We start from the raw sequence: 26479 nt of genomic DNA on the forward strand, positions 1-26479 counted from the left end.
ACAAGAATTAAATCGCAAATTTTAACCAGAAATAATCACAATTCAAATCTCCAGGAGTGTACCAGTAAATGTATGACTTCTTTGCTTTTAATTCAAATCAAATTAGTATTTGTTTTTTCTTGACTTTATTTACGTCAGTTTTCTCACATTAGATTTTTTTACAATATTTGTGGAGAAAAATCTATTAAAAAATTATGTTTGTTAATTGGGAAAACAATGTTACTTTCAACAAACCTAAAAAATTATATCTTTCGAGTAAAATATTTGGAGTTTAGCATGTCTTCCCAAAAAATATTGTAGAGAAATTTGGAAACAATTTCTTTAAACTTCAAGTCAAATAACATAAAAATATACTAATTTTTTGTGCCATAATTAGTATCAAAAAAAGTTTAATGTTGCATTATATTTCCTACCGAGCAAAAGTTAGAATGAAATATTCGAAAGCCATAACTTTAAAACAAAATATTTCTAGACCTACTGTGTGTCTTATGTCATTTCCTGTAAAACTTGTGTGTGTTTGTTTGTGCGCGCGTGGACACACACAAAATTGATAATTCAGTCTGATAATTCAGATTTTATATACCTTAACTTTAATATAAGCTACCAGTTTTTACATGTATAATACAGGATTCAGATTTGTACTGTAAATTATTAAGGATTTACAAACTAACATTTATAATAGTGAGACTAAAGTAAAGATATTATCAAGTATTTTAATATGGACATTAGTGCTCCCTAATGATGTTAGAAAAATCGTTGGATAACATAAATATAGGCATTAGGTGGTTAACCCACCGGGTTGGTCTAGTGGTGAACGCGTCTTCCCAAATCAGCTGATTTGGAAGTCGAGAGTTCCAGCGTTCAAGTCCTAGTAAAGCCAGATATTTTTACACCGATTTGAATACTAGATCGTGGATTCCGGTGTTCTTTGTTGGTTGGGTTTCAATTAACCACACATCTCAGGAACGGTCGAACTGAGAATGTACGAGACTATACTTCATTTACACTCATTACATATCATCCTCATTCATCCTCTGAAGAATTATCTTAACGGTAGTTACCGGAGGCTAAACAAGAAAAGAGAGAGAGGCATTAGGTGGTTATACCGGCAGTTAATTTAAGATACATGAAATGAAAATAGTTTAATTTATATTCGTATTTTGATAACTTTAATAAATACATACTCAAAATAAATCTATTTATCTATTTTGCATAAGAACCTTAGGATGTCTGGTTCATTCCTTCTTTTAAACAGTATAATTTGGCATAGAATGTTTGTTGATTTTGAGAATGGATATACCACTTTTGTAACATGTTTGCCTATAAATGTTTTGTTTGTAACAGTAGTTTGTGTCAATGAGAAAATACCTTGTCTTTGAAGAGTTTTATTTTTCAAATCGCTTAATGGAAAATATTGAGTTTTATATTGTATTAAAATGTGTTCATCATATCTGCTTATTGTTATGACATACGATTGTTTAAAACCTCCTTCAGGAATTTAGGTAAATTATTTATAAAAGGGGTTTACTTTGCTTGTTCTTCTGTTAGTAGAATTTCAACGTTCCATGTTTTTATTTAAGCGATTATGCAGAATCGTATTCTGTTGTAAAGCAGGTATACAGATAATTACAAAGTTTGATCTACACTTGCATGAAGGAGCTGAATTTTTTTCTAACAAACAGCCAATATTACTTTCTTGTTATTTTCATGTTTAATTTACCGTAATTCTTGCAGATTTCTTCAAATAAATTGCTGCAATAACATTGAAAAGCACATATTGATATGTCAAGTTTTTTTTTCAATCTATTGGTTTATAAATGATGTAACTCCTCAAAGATAGACTTTTTTATCATGATAAATAGTGTCAATCAACATTGACAATCAATAATAATTTACCGATCAACTGATAACAGAATCATGACTATTAAATAAAAAATTATTTTGTGTGTAATAGGCACCTGGTTATTGCTAACGGCAGAGATGTTTTTAATGTGTGAATTATTCAAAGGTTAATGTAATCAGTTATATATTTTATTCGTTATTATTTTTAATTACTTGTATTTTTTGTTTTATCATAATATTGTATATGAATTCTTGTTATACATGCATTCATTATTATGTATATTTATTTAAATTTTATTTTATTCAAACTTTTTCATCACATTGAAAAGGAAGGTGTGGAGACTGCTGTTGGATTGTAAAGACGACAGATGTTATTGTTATTGTTGGCAGCTTGTAAGTCGTTATTATCTTTTATTTTTTTAATTATTATTATAATTTTTGTTGTATACAATAGCTGTACAAGTAGGAAATATTATATTTCAATATTTTAAATTGTTTATTTGTTGAAGATTAAGTTGCTTAAAAAAATATTTCTATTAAATGTATCATTGAATGCATGTCCTTATTTGTATCAGTTGTTTTTAACGCTTTTTCTCCGAAAGTTTATATATATATATATATATATATATATATATATATATACGAAGTCCGATAAAAAACAACAAGAATTAAATTTTTTTCCAAAAAGAATTTACTTGTCTTATTCTTCCAAATTGATATTGTCCCCTCCAAAGTAGCAAGCACCCGAGAGATGCGACACACTTTTTCCTATACTCAAAATCATTGTATTGTTCACTAAGAAATTTTTTCTTTATTTCATTTATTGTCACATATTGTTGTACTTTTAATGTTCTGTTAAATGTCGTTTAATGTCCTTTAATAGTGTTGTTGCTCAGTGGGAATAAAAAATTAGTCGCAGGGTATTACATCTTTTTTTTTCCGGACCTTTTTAATCACTAAGGGGCAACCGGAAATCGCCTAGAAGACGCTGCCTCGGTCGGCCCTGAGTGACGTGCTGAAGATTAACCCACCCTGCGCATGAAGCTAAAATCGCTGTCTTATCCGTCGGGGTAGGGTATTATATCTGGAAATACAAAGGCTGCAGTATTATTAAGGTGTTATTTTTACTAAATAACCATGAGTTAATATTAAAATCTGAGCTGTAGTGTTTTCGTGGATGGAAAATTCAAGAATTTTCACATTTGAGATATTCTTCTTCAGGTTTCCTTACAGAAACAGAATAAAACTGTTAAATAATATTGTCTGTTGATCATACAACCTTGTAAAAATACGTAATGAACTTTGTAATCGGAAAAAACCGATCGTAAGGTTCGATCGAACTTGACATGACTTTTTTTGGGTTTTATTTTTCAGGAAGTTTCCGTTGGAATTACTGGACCTTTGTTTTCAATATCATAACTATACACCTACATTTCGTCACCTGTTATGACATGTTTTAATAATTCTGTCATCAGCGATGTCAGCTAACAATTACTGTTCTAAGCTGCTTTTGTAAAATTTCAACAGTTATCTAACAAATTTTATTGCTACTTGTTTTATTCTCTAAATTGTTTCACATTAATTATCCCACTTCATAGTGATTCAGCAATTACTAATAAGAATTTTCTTTATTTTGTCAATATTTTCAATGGTAGTTAATGTGTTAGGACATCCAGCACTTTTGTTATATTCACAGCCTGCTTGAAATCGTTTGTACCACTCGTAAAAACTTTGTCAACAAAGTATCCAAGTTTTCTCTAACATCTTCTTTACCACTTCAAAAGCTCTTGATTTTATTTTTAACGCAAAATTTTCATGCAAATTCTTTGTTCCGCCGTTTTCAAACTAAATAAATAAAGTAATTCCTAATTACTCGGCTGCGAAATTTGAACTGTGCATCTGATATGACTGAAAATATTGATGTAGACAGTGATGCCATACCCGGAAAAAGACGGAACTCAATCAAAAAAACATGGCTTGGATAATTAAAAAATTATTTTTATTTTTTTTGACCACATCTCGTATGCACTCGTTATTATCTTTTTTGTCTATTTGAATTTATTCTCTGTTTTACTTATTTGCCTATGAGGAAAATCATACAGCATTAAGTAACGTGATCTGGTTAGCCATTTTATCGTTCTTCTTTAACTAATCTATTCTGGAAAATTAATTTTGAGAATTTTTTTTTTTTTTAATGAAAACTAAGTATGGTGGTGCTTCATATTTTTTTCTAAATGAAAGTTATATCTTAAAAACAGGATGCATTTTTTAATTCGGATATTACATTGTATAGTATTTTTTAATTTCTTAAATCACTGTACCATCTTAGAATACAAGAATATATTATATCAAAGAACATATTTTACCCAAACATCATGAATAGCTTGTAAAAAAAAAATGTGGCTAATACAGCCTTAAATTTTAAGATTACTTAGTATTCATTTTATATTGCAAAATCACTTTTTGATTCAACTGTGTTTGACTTTCTGCGATTGTTTGAGATACTTGTACATTTATTACATTTTTTTATTTGACTACTGTGTATGGCCTTCCAAAATACGGTAGATCAATCACTACCATTTTATTCATTTTTTTTATTTTTTTTAATTCAAAACAGGCCTTGTGACGTGCAGAGATTATAAGAAAACAACTGGCAAAATCTGGAATAAATTCACTTTTATATTTATTTTATTTACATCGTTACGTAAGGCAAACACGCATTCTTCTGTAGTTTCAGATTCATAGCATCAAATAGTAACAGATCGCTTTTCATATACTACGTTGTTGATATATTATTGAATAACTGTTGTTCATCGCTAAATAGCATTACTTGAGCTTATCTGGTTAGTTAATATTTATTTAAGAATAATCAACTATTATTATTTTTTGTTATCTTTCACTTAGGGGCTACATAAATGCAACATTTTCCAGTCAGTGGTTGTTTTTATTTCTTTATTTTTCTAATTGCAGGTAGAAGTGCTTTTCCTAGTTTTATTTTTAACTTTCCCGGCTATAGCAATATATTCTGCTGTAGTAACTGTACGTATAAGATCGGTAAAAAAATCTAAAACAGTTGGTCTCTTTAATAAATGGTAATTTAAAAAATTGTAAATGATCAGTGAAAGAACGTTATTCAAATGCTCCCAATCCAAAAAATTTATTTTTTGTCAGACGGTCGTTAGTGCGTATGTACGTATAGTTTGTTTGGCGAATGATGGCGTATGAGCTGCGCGGACTCTTAATAGTCTCGATCAAGTAACAGAGTTTGGGTCTGCAGACAGAAATACAGAGAGCAAACCTTCATCTACAATCGAAGTTAAGAACATTTGGCTCCATAATTTCGCATTCGCCAAAGTTCCTTGTGTCCCTAATATATTATGTACTCAGTATGCCCTCATCCTCTTCATAATCACTGTCGTCCATGGAACTGAAATCAATTTCATGTAATTTTGCAATAAAGGTTGCTCGGAATTTCGTCTAACATCGGTTCAAGTTTTAAATTATTCGTCTCACAGTTCTCAGAGTTTTGCAAACTGTGTTCCAGAAGTTGACATTTATTTCTTTAGATTTTTCTTTCGCTAGTTCTATTGTGTCTTCTAAATCGTTACATTCTTTTGTGTAATGTAATTTTTGACACATTTTCAACAGCATTTAAGTCTGGTTGATAAGGTGGCAATCTGATAACAGTACATCCTTATTCAGCAATCAAAGAATCTATTTTGTACGTTTTAAATCGCGATTTATATAGTTTTATCAGCGTATACGTTTCAGATTTGAATATTTCATGTAAAAATGGTATCTTGTTTTTTAATTAGCCAGTCGATTGTATGTTTTTTGAATTCGAATTAGGGGCTGGATTTATTTGAACATTGTGATGTTGTCCATGATAATAGCAGATCTCGTTGACACATTTGGTAATTTTCATTTTTTGAAAATTGTTAGAATACATATCGTCATTTTGATCGTCATAGCTCATTTTTTGATCCGACTTAAATATTAGGAGAGCATTTTCGAAATAACCGTAGTATTTTCCTCCCGAATTAGCAACTCGACTCCCTTTAGGAACGGAAGCTTTCAACCCTTCTGAAAAACCATTGGTCCGTGCTTGACCCTTAGTGTAGGAAAAATATATATAGGTTTCATTTAAGTTTATAATTGGGACGATTTTCTTCTTACCTCCGTAAACTATTACCCCCATCCCAACCCCGTAGGGGGAAGACACCCACCTAGTGACGTTACCGGTCGCCACACCACCCCTCCGTTCCAAGCCCTTTACCGGAGCTCGTCTTTAGACCCTCTAACTGATTACATCTCACTTTCATCAGCCTGGCCTCGGTCAGGATGCCACCGATGTAAATGCCTTGGCGGACATTTGCATCAGTAAAATACATATCAAATTTCGTCTTCACGTAGGCCTCAAACTGACATCTTCACATCCAAGCTAACATGATTCCCTCAAACTAACTGACCGAAACCGCGTAAGCGCGAACCCCGCGGCTAGTCCAGATTTGACAGCACCGCCCGTAACTGTGAATGCCTCAGAAAACGAACGAGTTTTCTACACTCATACCAATCAAAATTATGTCTTACGCAACATAGAGATTCAGACCTTCATCCAAATAAGTCGACCAGTTTAGGTCACCTAACAAGGGGCCTCATTCCGGTCCGCGACTATTACCCCCATCACAAACTATTGCTGCGATGCTACGGCGCATTCAAATTTCTATCCGCCACCTCTGAACAAACAAGCTGTACGAATGTTTGTTGGCCTGTATTTGGTCTTATAACTCTGGACCCCGATGACCGATTTTCGTCAGTCTTAGTATACAATCTACCTTCTTACTTGGTCTACCTTCCGGGGAAAAGAATGTATTAAATTTTTGCAAAAATTGGGAAAAGGGGGTGGTTGTGTTTTGGTCGAAATAAAATTTCAAATCTTTACTGGGGCACTTAAGTAAAAAGTTGAATTTTTTTAACGAGATCACAAATGTATATATATATATATATATATAGCCACAGAATAGGAATTAATGGAAGTTTTTGCATCTATGTTTTGTATATCAGTAGGCCTTCGAATCTCTATCAAAACCTTTTGCCCGTCCCACTCCAGTGGTCTGTGATAACAAAAAGTACTTTTTTTAAATTTAAAAAAATCGATCTTGCGAGTTACCCATTGAATTTTAAATATAAAAACCTTAATATTTTGATAGCCCTTACCCTTTAGTATTTCTTGAAATAAAGAATTACTTAAAAATTTTCTTCACCCCTTCCCTGAAAATTACAATCTTGTTTTTTTAGAATTATTAATTGTCTTTGTATTTTTTTAACTATTTTTAAAAGTTCTTTTTTTAAATTTATCATTACCACTTAGAGGTTATTCTTTTAAAAAAATGATTTTACTCAAATCCTTGATTATGGGAGCCCCAAAATGAAAAAAAATTCACAATTTCAAATTTTTAATGCTGAATAAGTATTTTATTAAACAATGTCATTAACATAACTTAATACCCTTTCCCTGATGAGGGAGATCCCAAATTAAAAAAATATCTGATGTGGACACCATATGACTTCCTCCTTGTGCGCCTATTAAATTACATATACACATTTTTTTTAAAATGAAAAGTACATAAAATTTTATTCCACTAATAACTTCCGATTTTCTTTCATATGCATATATATATTTTATTGTTATTATTGAATTATTATTCATTGTAAAAATTTGTTTTAATAATTTCTAATAAATATTTAAATTTATTGTTAATAATTATTAATAAATCAATATATTTACATTTAAAAAAAAAGTTAAAAAAAAGGAAATAAAGTCTGATTCGAACCGATGTGCCTTCCCCTTGTAAGATCCAAATATTTCATTAATTAAAATTTTATATGGCTATAACTCGAACCAGTGAAAATAAGTACCATTTATGATATATCATTGAAAAGCTCTCAGTGAGGGCTTATTACTGCAGTAAGAAAAAGTCCAAAATCCAAAGTTTTGGAATTTTGGGCTTTTTCGGACAATTTTGTTCAAGACGATTTCAGTCAAAAGGGGAGTTACACAACTAGATGTTACAACAGTCCTAAATCCAAAATTTCAACATTTTACGGCTAATCGTTTTTGAGTTAAGTGATCGTTAAGTAATCGTTTTTGAGTTATACTTACATACAGACGTCACGCCGAAACTAGTCAAAACGGATATTTCCGTTGAAATCTGGAAACCGACATTTTTCGCGATCACAATATTTTTTTTACTTCGTACAAGGAAGTAAAAATGAATTGCATAATTGGACCGGCGTAGCTGGAAAAGTTATGAGTTCATTGCCGGTTTTTTTATTTATCATCTTTTTTAAATTTAGTTTTTTTTTCACTTTGTTAATTCTCCTGAATTTACTATTAACAGTTGAAGAACAACATCTATATTTAGATTTTTTGGTAAATAATTTTTGTGCATTTTTAGTTTTTATAATTTTGTTTTAATAACCGTTGAGAATTGCGTTTACTTTATGTAGAATGAAGATTGCTGATCCCTTTTAGTGTCCTATTAAGTTTTAGTAAAATCATTTTGTTGATTTTGATACATTCATGGAAGTAAATTTTCAATTTTATTCAGATCAACCATCATTTCTAATAATTATTTGGAACAATTTTTTTTCCTTTTAAATCAAAAACCGTAAACCTTGCAGTTCGTAAAATTTAAACAATTAAGTTTCTTGAAAATTATAACATTTAAAGCGAGAAAGTAATATTGCATTTGGAATAAAAGAAAAAGTGAATTTATTTCAACCACACTTATTTAATATTTTATTTTTTTTTATTTTAGTATTATAGTACATCTGCCTTTTTATTTCAATAATTTAGGTATAAAATTATTTCTGAGATTTTTCTTTCAGTTATTACATAACGAAGTTACTACTTATATTGCTTTAATCTTTTTTAAGTTTCAGTGTTTCTGTTAAGTCTAGTATGAAACCATATTGACGCATACTTATCTAACAAGTAATTTTAGTTGAGCCGTGATATTACAAGTGGAAAAAAATGTGACTAACGTCTACTGTTTCTTTTATTTTTCATCCCTTTCCGATTTTAAACAATAGTGGTACTTATTGCCTACCGTTAGCTGATAATAAGTATTTCATATTTTTTCTTTTAAATGCACATCCTTGGTTATATTTTAATGATGCAAATGGCATGATTGATAAAATAAAAAAAAAAAATAAAAAAAAATACCACATTATTAACATTTAGTTAATAATGTGTCAAGGTTAGATAATTTAAAATAAGTTATGCTGACTACTACCCTAACTAACCAGTCTTGTACAATAAAGGTGGTAAGGTTTTTTTTAGAGATATTTGATAAAAAAATAAAGCAATATATATGTATATATACAAGGTGTCCCACAAAGAAACGGAGAAATTTTCAGGACATGTCCTACTGGTGAAAATAACGATAAAGTACGTATAAACATAGGTCTGGAAACGCTTTGTTTTCGAGTTACGGCTAGCGAAAGATTTCGCTCAGATTTCAGCTCTTCTAATAAAAAGAAGCCCTACTGCAATTTTTGGGACCCAAATTAAGGAGTAAAGTTATTGGTTTCTTATCCAATTTGAGCTGAAAAATAGGATAAAACACGCCCCAAAACTGTTAACTTCAGTAGTTTTTAAGATATCCGACGCAAAACACAAAATTCGGTATTAAAAAACAATTTTTTTTTAGGTTTATACAGAGGCTGCTCGCGTATAGGCACTGTGCAACTGCAGTACCCCCTATTTCCACTTTATATTATCGATAACATTTAATATGAGTCCTTTTTTCTTTAGTACTTTTTTTATACTTGTACAATATATAATCCTTAAGCTTAATATCAGTAGCTATCCCCCAGTCTATGAAAAAGATACAAAAATCTTAGTATGGAGCTGTGCGCTTCACAGTTCCATCGGCGTGGTGTTTGGCTGTTATGGGCATACGCACATAGGAAGCTGTACGTGACGCTGCGAGGGAGTGAGAACTGTCGCTCCCGCAGTGCCGACCCTGGCGTGCTGGTGGAAGGTAGTTTTCTTTTTACTCCGCGTCTGTTGTGCTTAAAAACCGTTACCATCTTCTTAAATGTGATGAAGTGTAGAATTAGATTATTATCTTGCTTCCAGCTATTCTATTTGATTCATTTTTATTTTACAGAAAACTTTAACCATAGCCTTGAAAAGGCCCAGAAAATAATTTTAGCTACGAGCCGCCACTGGGTTTGTAGCGCAAGAGCTTTATTAAATTACTAATAAATGCGGAAGATTTAGTAACAAAACTTGGACAGAATTTAATTTTGAAAAAATTGATGTAAATACAGGCAATAAAAAGTTTTATAAATCGGTTTTTTATTGATGCAAAACAGACGAAAAATAGACAGAAAATTGTATTATTCTTTCTGTTAAACATTTCTTTTAAAAAACAAAATCGCTACTTAATGAAAATAATTTTAAATGAAATACAAAATTTATAAAACACTATTTTAGCTGTGTACAGTATATTCAATAATTTACGCAGGTAAAACGAAATATTTACATAAAAAACTAAATTGAGATGTATGTTACTTTAGAAATATCTAAAAAAATGTATTGTATAGGGTGGTAAAACTAACAGTTGGTCAACAGTGGAAGTTGTTTTTTTTTTTTTTTGAATCTGTTGTCATAAATTATCATACAGGTAAAAGAAGTGTAGTGTTATCATATCATAGTGTAAAAATGCCATTTTAAATTTTGTAAGGGATGAAAATGCCGTTATAATTTTTATTTATGGATTTTTTATATCAAAACTTCTGAAGCTGCTCGATGTGAATATCAGAAGAGATTTCCTGGAAGGCGTATTCCAAATTCGATAATGTTTTCCTCGGTGTATCAGCATTTACGAACAAATGGTCATTTCCAATGTTTTCGTTTTTGTTGAACGCCAAGAAAATTATCATGTGATTCAGCATATTCAGTGTAGCTGAGGCACTAGTACAAGCCGAATTTCATGTTGCACTGGTTTGTCAAAAAACAAAGTGTGGCGCATCCTATGGAAAGAAAATTTTGAAACCACTTTTACGATAAACGGAGTCCTGAATTCTAAAAATCGTCACTTATCTAGCGAAGGCAATCCAGATGGTGGTACTGTAGAAATTAGTTTTTAACTTATATTTCACATTAATCTTTAATGTGGCATTATTTATGACAAAATTCTGGGACCATTTCTTTTCCATTAAAACCTTACGGGAGATGCATACATCCATTTCATGAAAAACAATTTGCAGGCTCTTTTGGAGGATGTACCTTTACAAACTAGGTTATGAATGATTTTCCACCAAGATGGTTGGTTGGCCACCATGATCACCAGACCTGATGTCACTAGATTTACATTTGGGGCCATATAAAAACGATAGTATATCAACAAAAAGTTCATTCTAAAGAAGATTTACTTATTAAAATACGAAATGCTTTTAAATTTATTCGAAACTATACTGAGATGTTACAGAAACCCACTGTAAATATTTAAGTCGGGCAGAGTACTGTCTACACTGTGAAGAAGGGAATTTCGAACAATTACTATCGCTGCTGAGGTTTGATATTATTCTTTTGGACTTGGATTGTCCAAAGTATATACATAGTGATTCAGGAGAAAAAGGAATTAATTTGGGAACTGATTCTAAAATTTGAAATTAGGAATAAAGTTCATATAAACATATGTTCGTAAACGCTTTGTTATCAAGTTACCTAGCTAGTGAAAAATTTTGTCTGAATTCCAGTTCCCTGGTAAAATGAAGTGATACTGAAATTTTTAAGGGTTATATAAAGGCTAAATTTCATGGTGGTTTCTTTTTTTTGGACCTGAAAAATCAAATAAAACTGGTCTCAGAATTGTATCTTCTGTAGTTTTCATGATATCCAACATAAATCAGAAAAAATTGGTGACAAAAAACACATCTTTTTTTAGTTTTGAAGTACAATTTTGTTAAATGACGGATAAATGTGTAAATTTTATTACCAAAAATTGTAGAGAATTTAATTCTGAGAAAATTAATTAGTAAAAGTCTATGAAAAATCACCTTTTGTTATTAAAAACAAAATTTAACTAAAAGAATGTTATGAATTTGTAGAAATTAAAAACAGCTGCTTTTAGTACAATAAATCTGGATCTTTGAAAAATTAAAATATTTTTAATTTACTTCTAAAAAAAATACTCGCTGTGATTTGTATTGTGTTAATTTACAATAAATGGTGGAAAATTCTACCATTTACATCAGTACACTTTTTTAGTTTCCTTACTTTTCTGTCACTAATGTAATGATATCTTTGCATTCCTTGATGAGAGCAACTACATTGAGAATGCAAGTGATCAGATCATCACATGTGTCTACTTTTTGCTTGTATACCTCATAATTCATCTATCCTCATAAATAGTAATCTAAGGGAGTAAGGTCCAATGATCTAGGTGGCCAATTTTACCAGCCCTTTTGTCCAGTCCATTTACCAGTAAAATTTTCATCTAACAATTATCTTACTTCATTCGTGAAATGTGTTTGTGCTCTATTAAGTTGATAGTACATTTCAATTCGTTTTGCCAATGAGAAATTTTCAAGCATTGTAAGAAATTTATTGTTTAAAAATTTCAGATAATTTCTCTCCATGATAGGTTGTTTGTATGAAAGGTCTATTAATTGTTTGTCGATTATGCCACACTAAACATTCACCGAAAATCGTTGCTGAAGATTTGATTCAACTACAGCGTATGTGTTTTCTTCAGACCACTGATATAAACCCCTCATGTTGCTTATACCAGTACAGATAAAAGTAGCTTCGTCCGAAAATAGTATCAATGGAATTAAGTGGTAATTATTGTTAATTCATTGACAAAACTGCAGTCATTTGGCATGTCACCAACCTGAAGGTGTTGAACTTCCTGAACTTGATTAGGACGCAGTCCGTAAGCATGTGATTTTCTCCATGCTGAACTTTGAGGAATGTTGAGTCATATAGAAATTTGCGTACTCGTAGGACTAAGCAGTACTACCTGAAGAATGTTTTCCCTTTCATCACCATGTACCGGTTAACAACATGAGCACTGGGAAGCTTCTACCATTTACATTTATGCTCTTCTCTATTCGTTTCCTTACATTTTCTGTCACCAATCTAATAATTTCTTTGCATATCTTGATGAGGGCAGCAGCCATGAGAATGTGAACTGTCAGTTCACCATGTGTGTCTTATTTGTTTGTATACCTCGCGTTCCATCCATCCCTGTAAACAGTAATCTAAGGGAGTGAGATCAGGAGATCTAGGTGGTCAATTTACCAGCCTCAAATCAAGAAAAAGCTTAATGAAGAAAGCAACTGGAAATAATTTCATTTTTAACCAGTTTGATATGTTATCCTAATATTAAATATGCTTTCTTTTTTTTCTTTCTTTATTTTTTTTTTGGGGGGAATGACTTGTGACTTGTCTCAGATCACTGAATATGATAAGGCATTTACCCATATATTACTACTGTTTGATTGTTAGTGTCCAGTTAATGATTTTGTGTCAGAAAAAAGAAGTTTATTGTACATTTATTATTCTGTGTTTAGTTGTGTTGATATAAATTTTTAAAAATTAATCGTGTGATTGTAAGTATTTTTAATTTCAATTTCTTAAATAATAATATTTGTTTAATTTTGAACTGTGTATATTCATGTGTGTGTGCGCGTGCGCGCGCATGCGCGTGTTGTACAAATTTGTTAAGTAATACTTATCAGATAGATTGGATATATTTATGGATGAGATAATATAATTAGTTCCATATACATTATTATTATCTGTAGTCATTAAGATAATGTTTATAATATTGATATTAGATGATTCAAATATTTCTCATAGAATTGTTATTATTTGTTATAGTCGTAGATCAGTGTTACACTCATGTCGTTGCGTGTATTTTTTTCTGAACGTTTTCTATAATAATTATTATTAATTAATAGTGGTGGCCTTCAAAATTGTTTTAAACTAATTTGGATGTTAATGAGTTAGTTTTTTTATTAAATTTAAGTGATTTTTAATTAATTTTATTTATTAATATTATTGTATTTACTGAAGTTTCATTATAAAATATGTGTGGTCCTCACAAATCATTAAATGATTTGGTAAGTGTAACTTTATTATTTTGTTCGTTTTTTTTTTAACATGTTTAATGTCTCTAAACTTTGATTCTCATTCCGTCAGGGGTCAGGTATTTGAAGACAATAATCAGTATAGACTGACAGCAGTTTAATTATTTTAAAGATAATTCATGAAATCCTTTTTTATCAAATTATGTTTATTAGTATATGACATGTGATGGTTTAGTTATATCAAAAAATGTGAAGAAAATAATTGTATAATTAAAGATAAATAATTGTACGTTTAAATATATTCTTCTAAAACATATATCTTTATATTAAAATTATAAAAACAATGCACACAACAAAAATGTGGAGCTTAGATTTAGAACTGTGTACATCTCATCACTGCAAATTCATAAAAAAATTGCCATCCCTTAGGCCAGCGGTTGGCGATATCAAAAAACTTTACTTAGATAATGTTTAGGCCCTTATCCAAAGAATAGTAGGAACTTTAATGAATTCGATATTTTACTTAATAAGAAAGTTATAGTGATGTTTTGTTTTATTCAAAAAAGCTTCCCCATGGTCCTATTTTGCCCATTAACGAACTCTACCAAGATTTTTGGTCGTTATATTTTATGTATCAATTTGAAAATGATTGGCGCAAAATTATGGCAGTTATCATTGTGTCAACAAGAAAGTGAAATATATATATATATATATATAAACTTTTGGACTGATTGTGGTTTTGGGGTCTGGAGAACATAACATGCGAAGATATGTTGAAATTTTCCAGAAGTTGAATCATGGAATCCATTATAATAGGTAGTTTTCTTATGAAATCTACCTAAAAGTAGAATTTAATAAACAATTATTAGTTTTTAACTTGTTAGTACTATTTTTAAGTGGATTTTTTTACATTATTTTTTTAGATTTATTTTGATATAAATTGTCAGTTGGCCTAAAAAAATAACTTTGTTTGAAAAACATTGTTGTAAGATATTGTAAAAAATCTTCATAAAAAATATGAAAGAAATGCAAAGAAATAGTAAAGAGATTACTATTGAGCTTGAACGAATGCTCTCCGAAATGTAGTATATGTGTTATTAGGAATTTTTTATTATCTGGAATTTTTGCACAAATATTTTAAATATCAGAATAACTGGTGATATATTGTTATACTATAAAATGCCAATCAAATAAATTTTTAGGATATTTATACAGACAATGTAATTTTCGTTAAATTCCCTTAAAAAACCATAAACTGGACCTATATAGGAACTTCCTGTACAAAATAAAAAAAAGAATCTTGTATTCATTTATACATAAAAGAAAAACATATGAGTTGATTTTAAAACCTCTTCCTTTGAAATTTGTTAAAAATACTGGATTTTTAGATCACTTTTAGTATAAATTGTGGATGTACCACATTTAATTTAAAATAATATCCTCCTTTAAAGGATGGATTTTTGCAAATTCACCTTTTTTTTATATAATACAGCTTTATATTCAAATAGTATATCTAAACCTAAATAAAAAAAATATGATTATATTTCAATTTTAAAATAATAGTTTATAGATTTATATGATTATTTTAATTATTTTGTTAAATTGTGTTTTTATCACAGGATGTGGTTCATGAGACACATATATCATTTGCTTTCATTCATATTTAGTAACCTTTTAGAATTTTTTTAATGCTACTTTTGTATAATTTATGGGGTTTTTCTATCAATTAATAACATCTAATGTGTTTATAAAGTTATAACTGTTAAAAAGTTTTTTTTTTGTAGAAATATTAGGTTTTAATCCTTTTTTGGGTTCATTCCTTTTTTAATTACTTGTGTAATAGTTACATACTTTTTTTTTGAAATATATATATATATATATATATATTTATAAATTTTTTATTTTTAATAGATTTATTTACATAAATCCTATCAATTGCTGTATCTTTAATTTAATTTCTCTTAATGTTTTATTTCTTCATAAACATTTTAAAATATCTGTGTTATAAATCAGTTCTATAATTAAACTTTGATGTTTTTTAAATCCATTTCTGTTCTACTCTCAAAAGCCTTTTTGTTAGAAATGTTCATGATTTCAAACTAAAGCGATTAGTTTACAAATTATGTTCCACGTAATTAGATTTTATTGTTGGAGACAATCAATCAATTTCAAGTATTCCTTGCTGCAAACATTGAGCCTGCAATATTGTTCGTGACTTGTAAAGAAAATACTATCTCACAAAATACCACCAGCCATCAAAACAGTCGTTTGACCTCTTTTATTTTAAATAGAGGGAATTAAAAACATTTTACATCTCTCAGGTTCATTCACAGCTTCAATATTAGTCTGTAGTGTGGAATCTCCATTACAATTAACATATCCAATCTGTAGAGAGGGTCCAGCATAAACTTTTTCCCTTTATTAAATTACAACTTAAATCTACAAATTTCTGAAATAGATTAGAGTAGTAGATTGTCATCCATTATTAATTAAAAACCAGTTCATTATGGCATCTCTTTTTGCATAAAGTTATTTACATTACTAACTGTTCTGAAATGTTTTCAAAAATTAATTTTGAGTTCCACTCCTCATTAGTAGATTTTATCGTATATAATTTATTCAACCAGATGACACATTTCAAGTTCCGTATCATAGAAATAACCAACTATTAACACTTAATAGAATGGTAACAAAGACATACTTTTAGAGTACCTTCCAGTGTCTGCTGGTTTCCTTTCAGCCACCTTTTGCAATAAACAAGAGAAACACTTCAGTGGAGTACTCTACCTTAATGGAACTTGTCTTATTTTTGCAGAAGTATTCTTTTGTTTAAGAACATCTCTGCAAAAGATGTTTACTAACTTCTGTAGAAGTTAGTAAATAGTTATGTAGAGAGTGAGTGCAGTTTCCAAAAGGCTCAAAATTAGTTTATTTTACAATTTTTTTCAAATACAATTTTGTTTACTTTAAGACTAATAAACACCACAATCTAATAAATTAATACCAAAAAATTACGTCTTTTATTAGTCCAAACTAATACTAATAAACTAGTCTTTATTAGTCTTTTTTAGTTTATTAGTCTAATAAACAAAATTTTTATATATCTTTCTTACCATAGAATTAATATTAGATGTTTTTAGGTGTATACCGTGTGTTTGCTAATCCGTACTATCTGTCATTTTACTCCTTTTAATTTTTATTTGAATACAAGTGTTATTTTAGGTAGCATAATATCTATTTTATGTTTGAGATAAGATCTAACTTATGAATCTCATGGTATGTTTTACAGAATGTCCTTGCCTTATTTGCGTACTTATGGTTTGTAATTTAAAAAATTGATTAAAAAAGGTATTAACTTTAAATTTTGAAAACATTGAAAAAATCATTAGATGAATATAGTCAACCATATAATTTTTAACAAATGTTGTCATATAAATTATTTATCTGTTATATTCCTTTTTGTTATCAGCTGCTAAACTGGTTTGTTGTAATTCTCTTTTTTTATTTCAGTTCTAACCTTCACTTATAGTATATTTTCTACATTCTGACTAGTTATTTACTGTATTGTTATTTACCTCTGTTTTTTTTTCATCTCAATTTCCTTCCATTACTATATTAACTAACCTGAGATGCTTTATATGCCTATACATACTTACCATTCTTGTTTTTGTAATCAGAATTTGTCTCGGAGATGTTTTCTTCTCAGATTTGTCTCAGAGCTGCTTTATTTGTGTAAGCCAATTAACCCATTAATTTTCAATTTTATTTTATATATCGTACAATTATTTACAGTTTAATATAGGCTACTGGTACTATGTAAGCAGGTGATACATATCATCCGATCAGGTGAACAAACATATTAATATACTCTCTCAGATTAAACTGTAATATAGATTTTATATTCAGTTCATGAATAGCTGATTAAAAATGGGCTGATGTCAAATAAAGTAAATAAATATTATTGAATTTCAGGATACAAGTAAAAGAATAAGCAAGAATGCAACTTAAACATACAGATACAGTTAACAGTGTACAAAATGAAAATATTGGCTATAAATTTCTAGTAGTTCATCAGATATTTGTTAAGAGATAAATACATCAATAAATTATTTACTGATATTTTAAGGTTTAAGAAGATTTTCCAAAGTGAGTAGCAGAATATTAAATATAAAAATTTATCATGGTCACATGATAAATGTGTAAATATGTTACATATAATGTAATAGTGAATAGGCAGGCATAGATGCCTCTTCATATTCTAATTTATAAAGTGACTTTTTTCTATTAAATTTGAAACTCATATAGGCAGGTTTTTATATGCTTAAGTTTACTAAAATTTAACTAAAATGTCAAAATATTTGACTTAAAGTTTAATTTATGTCTTCATAATGTGAGCCACATTCACTTCAAACAAAGTAATTTGAAGTTATTCCAAATGTTCTCCATTGCACATCAAATCTAAATTAATACATTAATATCCTCACAATTTGAACAAATAATGTTAAGTAACAAATTAAGATTCCTCTTTTTGTAGTGAGTGTTTTATATACTGCTTAAAAAAATCAGAGATTGTAACACTTATGGGGTTGGAAATACAGCTAAATAGGTGTTTTTTGTCTTATGTATAATCACTTCAAGTTAAGATGAACGTATACTTAATAATTTTTTTATTTATTATGTTATTTTTTCATATATATTTCACTTATTCACACACATGCATGCACCCAAAGACAGACAGAGTTTTCAGAGCTGAGTTTTTTAAAAATTTAAGATATGAGCATTATCAGATTTAGTTAAGACCATACATCAGATAAAGAGTTGTGATAAACTAAATAGAAATGCAAACATATTAAATTTTCTTATTTTTTTAAGTATTGTGTTTCATTTTCATTTCTTTTTTTTTTATTGCTGCTTTGTAAAAACTAAACTATTTATCAAAATTCCTTTATTATTTATTGTTTTTCATTAAACAATTAAGCAAAATAATTTTTTAATTAATTAGTTAATTATTTATAGTTAGTATTCATAAATAAGTTACTATTATGCAATAATAACTACAGTTACTATTTTTTATTTATGTTTAATTGTGATCACCCTGAAAAACTACTTAATCTTGACTTCAGAGATAATAATTGATTAATTTTTTAATAGTTTATTTACTCTATATAATATTCATTTATAATATATAATGTAGATTTTCATTAGTATTATTTAATGCAAAAGTTTTATTTTAAAATATCAGGACTAATGTATTTTTTTGTTTTATATGTTAAAAGTTTATTAATATTTAACTATAATGTCAAAATTTTTGTTTTGGCTACAGCTGTATTGCTGCTATATAGTAGCTACAGCTACAAAATTGTAATACATAGATCGTCCAAAAATTTAATATTAGTTCTAATTTGGTTATTGTTAACTCACGACTACCTAAGTCAAAAAAATATTTAAAAACTCATTCACTGTTCAGAGGATGTACTTACATTTGTTGCCCTGTATTTGATTAGTACTCCAGACTGGCTGAACAGGAATTCCTTGAAATAAGCTCAAAAATCTCTATATATGAGACATTGTTGGTGTTAATTGTTTGGAAAAATTAAAAAAAGGGGAGGTATATTTTTGGCTAATTTGAATTTTTTACTTTTTGTTTAGTGGATGTAGAAAATTAAGGTTTAGTATGATGGAAGTACTTATTACAACTTCTAGAATTTCAAGGCAATCAAATTTGGAGGAGATTTAGCACTATTTCTAAACAGTTTTTACCTCTTATCTTTAAGCCAGGAAAATTTGGCAACCTTTTGCATGTTATTTATTCTTTAGAATATTAATTTTATACTAATTAGTAATTTTTTTTATACTTCAGGAAGATAAATAGATAGTTTGTTTATAGATTTGGTGAGTTTATCCCAAACATAGTAGTATGGTTGGTTGGTTAAAGGTTTTTATGAAACAGGTTACATTTCAGCTCATATTTTTTTTTTTGATTTCATGAATGACACTGGTTAATTATACAAAAAAAAAAATCTGCAAATGATAAATCATTTTATGTTCGAGCAGTAAAACTAAAATTGTTTCAAGATCATAAATAGATTATATATATATATATATTATACATCCAATATATATATATATATATATATATATTGGATGTGGGCGGGGCTGGGGTGGGCTGGTTGTCGGCGGAACCAAAGGGGTGGTGGTAGGAGTGGGGGCCGGAAGTGGTCGTGGTCACGTGACTGAATACTGCGCTCTGATTGGCTGATGTCGCAGTATCGCTATTTGTGTACTATTTTCACTGTTCCTCTGTAACTTTTTGGGTTTTTTTTTGTTTTTGTTACATTGAAGAATCAAGAAAGTGTGATTCTCACTTACATTTTCTTGATTCTTGTCGGTTAACCACCTTTTGAGGATGAAAGGCGGTATAGAATGCCATATAAACATTTTTCAGGATTTTTTAAAGAAGTTGTGAACTTCTTTCCAAAATCATGTCTCGGATTACATAGTATTTTCGATATCCAAAATATAGTACAGTCAAAAAATTTCATGATTGATTTATAAAAATAGATAAGATCAATTTAATAAAAAATAAAAAAACATAGAATTTTAAATTAAATAATTATGCAGAATTTTGAATAAAAAGATTTGGCAGTTAAACAAGAAAGTTTGTACAGTAAATTTGGAATTTGAAAATTTTTAACTAATACAATTCGTCGTATGTGTGTATAAATTAGGTTTGTAATTTATTTATCTATTTCTTTTGTTTTCACGGTTGTACAACAATAAGTAAAAATATAATTTTATTTTAATCAAATAATTTAGAATTAGATTTTATAAAATAGCTCTTTGGTAACTACTCCTAGTATTACCTCCAAGTAAAGGATGTGTAATATGCCAAATTTACCATTATCAGTTATTAATAAAATAAGAATTAACGTTTAAAAATTTTTCCATTAAATTATTTATAAAGTATGACAACTATTAAAAGTCAAACTTCTTTTAGTTACATAAAAGATTCAAAGATGAATAAGATGTTAATGATGTTTCCAAAAGTGGGAAGTTGAAAAAAAAAATGGTGGTTATAGATTGAACCATGTACATTTGATATGATCTGTCAGACTGATAAATGGAGTAATGGTTCAGAAAACATTGCAATATTCATTTCATAGGAAATACTTGAATTTTTTGTGCTAGTAAGTGGATCACTTGCCATGTTGTGTTCATTGTGGGAAATCCCTGACCAAAAAATTGATTAGTAAATTAGATTATATTTACTCTAGTTAGCCCTGTATGTTTTGTGATTGTTCCGAAAACAATTGTGCTAGAAAGACAAAGCATTATCTGATATCACTTATTACCAGCATAACAAGATAAAAAGCTTAAGAGTATTCCAGAAAAAAACTGGAGACTTGTTACCAGAAATGAAAACACAATCTAAGTAAATAAATAAACAAGGAGAGAATTTCAAAGGTTCAGAGGTGATTGGGTAACCTGTAATATACAGTTTCAGAAGTTAATAGTTAAATTTTCACATCTTATGTCCCAAAATTAAGTTGGTGGTAAATTTAAAATGTACTTTAAACATAAGCTTTTTCAAAAAGTTAAAAGTTTCAAAATACTCCTATATTTTGAAACTCATCGCAGTGCAGTTTGAATTCTTATCAAAAATTTCGGGCAACAGGCTCTGTTGAAAACGCTGATCAATGTGGAAGACCACCTAAACCAAACAAACAGAAGTTGCTTGATATTTCAAATGTTATGGCCGAAAGTTCATCAAGTCAATGCATAGATTAGTGTAGCAGCAAGATATCAGACTTTTTACTGCACATAAAACTGTATAAAACTGTATGAAAAGAACTGAAACATTTACCCTACAAAGTGATGTTTGTACAAATACTGAAACATACAGATTATGTTAAAAGACTAAATTATTGTCAATGGTTTAAATGTTTTTTTGACCAAAATTCTTTAGGTAACCTTGATATTATGTTTTTTATACAAGAAGCGTGTTTCATATGGTAGGGTTTATTAATTCACAAAAGACAGAACTATGGTCAACAACTAACCCCCATGAATTATATGAAGGGAAAATTAGAGTCTGGGTCGGTGTGAGTAGAATGCGCATTGTGAGTCCAATCTTTTTAAAAATACAGTTAATAGTGGTCGTTATTGTGCTGACTAACAAACTTCATTAGTCAGTTAACAGAAGAGGAAATCAATCATGGTTGATCCAACAACATGGTGCCACACCGCACATAGTTACAAGTCAATGACTTTTTTATGAAATTTCTTTGGCGAACAAATCATTTTAAGGGGTTTGTGGTATGCAGTGTATCGCAACAAACCATGCATGATAAACGAACTAAAAACTGCAGCATCAGCATACATACGAGACATTCCACTTATTGTAATATCTTTTTCTATAAAATAATGAAATAGAAATACAAAGTAATAATTAAGAATGTTTTGTCTTTATACTTCCATAATTCCAGTGCACAATAACTTTCTGAATACTCAATTAGCTATTTAGAACCTCTACCTCAAATTCAATGCTTTCAAATTCAGTCATCGATACACTGCAGTAATATAATAATTCTTCACAGATAGTTTGAACTCCACCAATATTCTTTCATGTGTACACTATTTTTATTCGTAATTTATCAGCTTTTTATTCAAACTTTTCCTTTTATTAAATATAAAAAGAAATAAGAAATAGTTGTCTTATGGACATATTAATACGGTAGTTTTATTTGTAAAAAATGATAATAAGTGGTAATAATTTGGTAAAATGGTAAAAAGTATTCGATTAGTTTTTTTGATAAATTTTTATGTTAATTCAGGTGGATGAATCACCAGATCAACGGTATTGCAATGCAGAAGGTAATGGGAAACCACTGCGTTAAAGATCCTTAAGGATATCCTTAGTCGATCATGGCATGAATGGGACCATATGTTAAAGACTCCGTAGGTAAAGTTTCCCCTCATTCAGATTTTCGGGAGGGGATTACAACAAGGTTTCATGCTTATGAAGAAGTAAGAATAAAGTATGGACACAGAAAGGGGAATTGTGCAGGGAGAACTGGAAAAATGAAAAAGAACACAGGAAATACGATAAGAATGGGAACATAGAATGAACTGACACTACTGCAAAAGGGTAAGCTTGAAAGTGCAAAACAGGAAATGGAGAAATGTCGAGTGGGAATTTCCACTTGTACTACTCAGGTGCTGTAAGTAGTCGGAATGGAGTTGGTGTATTAATAAAAAAGAAACTAGTAGGAAAAGTAATTAAGGTGGGATATGTTTGATGATCGCTTGATGATGATAACAACATTTTTATATTCTTTTTTTATGGAAAAATGTTCATTTAGCCTATGAATAGACTATAGTGCCTGGTAGTTCAATAAACAGGGTCATCAGGGTGAAACTGGTTTCAGCTGCTAGTATATATTTATGTTATAAATAAAATAACATTTGTAGCATTTGAAATAGAATATACGAGTTATAAAATATATAGTAATTAGACTTTAAATTTTGATAGGCAAAGGATATCTAGTCATATGCTGTTACTTATTATTTTTCAGAATTTAGTTGAAATGGTTCCGAGGATGCATAAATTTTTTAAATCAGAAAAATATAAGATAGTAATTTATATTTCAACCAGTAGGAATAATTTTTCCAACAAACATTAAACATAATTTAATAAACATTGTATTATAAGTAATTTTCATTAATTTGAATTATTGATCATTTCTTAAAAACTTGTTGTATATTTTTTCATTGAATGACTTACCATATTAAATAATAGACTTTAAGGTCGTGTTCAGTTAACCTTTTCACATTACTATTCATCTTTTATTTATTCCTATTCATACTATTTATAAGTTGTATATATAAACACAGAATTTATGGTCTTGTTTTATTATTCTCTTTTTGTTTATTCATTTACATATATTTTGTCACAGTACATTTTCAATTATTCTAAATACAATGTACCGTTATTGATTAAATAGAATAAATTTAAATTAGTTCACTGTATTTATTATTATTAAACATTCCTTTTATTTTTGTTACAGAGAAATATTTAATTATTATAGTTTCTAGTTCATCATGCATTGTAATTTAAAGTAATAAATTTTCTACTCAAATAAAAAAATTTATTTGATAATATTAGTTAAGTATAGTTGTACCTGTCTTTGTACGTAAGTTTCGAAGTTTAACATTTTTGAACATGACAAAGATTAATTTTATTCCAAAATATAAGTACATGCATCTTTTACTAATAACATCAATATAATGTAGAATCTCTGTCCTCTAACAGGATAATAGGTGGCAGATTTTATCTATAATTATAAAGAATGACTGGAAACATTTTTTTTTTCATTATCAAGAATATATGTAAGAGCCTTTGTCATTTGAATTTTGGACACAACATGTTTACATACAGATATCATGTATTGGTCTATATCGATGATCTCAGTATGCCCTGTATATAACTTGTCATGAATTGTATTATGTATTGTTGTTAGATTACATTAAATTTTATTATTAGAAGGCCTGGCATTACTCAGTGAATACTTCCTCATTAGTTTGATTTTTTTGTAACTATGTGTGCGACTAAGTTGTGGTGTACAGAATTATCGGCTTTGTGAACTTTTGTGAATTTGAGGCTTTTGTGAACGGCATACACATTCACTTAAAATTTAGTTGACCCAGCTTCTAGCTTGTCAGTCAACATACATGTGTTTGAAATCCCAGAATACTGTCAAGAGAATTTTTTGGAGAGGGTTGTGTTTTGAATTTTTTTAATTGTGGTAAACCATATGTCAGTATACCATGCTCCATTGCTTTTCTTTAGGTTGTAATCATACACAAGTTTTCTCTAATTTTGAAAAGTCATCTTGACACAATAACTTTCAGAAGCTGTTAATAATATTACTTTTGTTATTTATTCTTTTCTGTAAGTTTTTATAGCACTAACCACAAACAAATTTTATGGTAGCCCGGTTGTGTAATAATGTGTCCTACTCATTTTCTTTTGATATGTCTGTATGGGTGATGACGTTTTGTTGTATGATGCAATCATGATTTTGAATCAAATCATCCACTATCTTTTGATGCTTCTCATTAGTCAGAAATAAGTTGGGCATTGCAAAATTATCCTCAATATTCACTTTGGCTTCTGTTGCCCAAAATTTTTACCTTTAAAATTTTTACTTTAATTTACCTTTAAAAATATTCTGATGTTTTGGAGAAGTTCTAAGATATTTTATGTTTTAGACAAGAATGGTCATAGAGATGATTCACAAAAGAAGTATGAAATTTTGTTGAGTCTGACAAACAATTACAAAAGGATGAACAAAATCCTTTAACTATTTTCTAAGGTGTAGAAAAGGGATATATTTGCATTTGAATGCACTGTAATCATTTAGTGATACGGCACAACTATTTTTTTAAACATAAATCGATGTAATATAATTATTTGCCTCAGTTATACTGGACTCTTAAAAAAGACCTTCACAACTTTGAAAAAATGTAAAAATATATTGAGATAACTTAGAGATTCAGTTGAGGTCTCATTTCATAGAAAAACATCAAGTTTGTAGGCCAACATTCACTTTTGTTCGATATGGCTTCCATTTATAGTGCAACATACAACCCACCTGAAGTCAATTTCCTCACAAGAAAAAATCTAGCTGGTCAAATTGGGGAGCGAGGTGGCCATGCAATTTTGGATCTTCACTACCAATCCACCGACCTGGGAAATGAGTATCAAGAAAATATCTGACTTCTAGGCTGTAATGAGGTAGTGTCTTGCTGATATTAATGGCAGCTATCTTTGTCATAATAGTCTAACTGAGGATTTAGACAGTTTTGAAGATCTCTAAATAAATGGTACCATTACGATTGCCTCCTGGAAGAAGAACAGGCTGTACAATCTTTGTTTGCTAAGGGCACAAAAACATTGACTTTAGGTATTACAAATGTGCTGTTAAGTTTCATGAGGGTTTTTGCTACTCCATATTTGTCAGTTATGGATATTCACCTTGTTGTTGATGTGAAACATTGACTCATCAGTAAAAATTACTTTGTCTAAAAATGTATCGTTGCTTTCAATTCTATCTATCATTTCCTCACAAAACTACAGTCAAGCAACTTTGTCGTCTACTGTAGTGTGTTGAACCATGGTTAATTTGTATGGCTTCAAGTGCAATAGTTTATGTAATATGACCAAACAGTTATTTATGGAATGCCAGCCTCATGTGATACAATTTGAATTGATTTCTTTGGACTACATGCACAGCTTTCGCTGAGTTGTTCCACAGCAGCTTCAGAGATGTGTGGGTGTCTTAGTGAATTTGTTTGTTTAACAGAACAACCTGTCTCAACAAAGGTTTGGTGCCAAGAGTAAATTGTGTACCAACTATGAGGCTCCCTACCGTACTCTCTACGAAAATTATGTTGAACTGTAGTTGCTGATGGCAATTTGTGAAACCAGAACACACAGTGAGCACATGCTGCACCAATAAATGTA

General features: G+C 29.4%; 1 protein-coding gene across 1 annotated transcript in view; it reads left to right on the forward strand.

Moving 5' to 3' along the window:
• Positions 1-26479, forward strand: part of Cds (CDP-diacylglycerol synthase) — a 107962-nt gene that overhangs the window by 13099 nt on the left and 68384 nt on the right. The window lies entirely within an intron of this gene.

Source organism: Lycorma delicatula, chromosome 10 (assembly GCF_047948215.1).
Source record: "Lycorma delicatula isolate Av1 chromosome 10, ASM4794821v1, whole genome shotgun sequence".
In the NCBI taxonomy this organism is placed as follows: domain Eukaryota; kingdom Metazoa; phylum Arthropoda; class Insecta; order Hemiptera; family Fulgoridae; genus Lycorma; species Lycorma delicatula.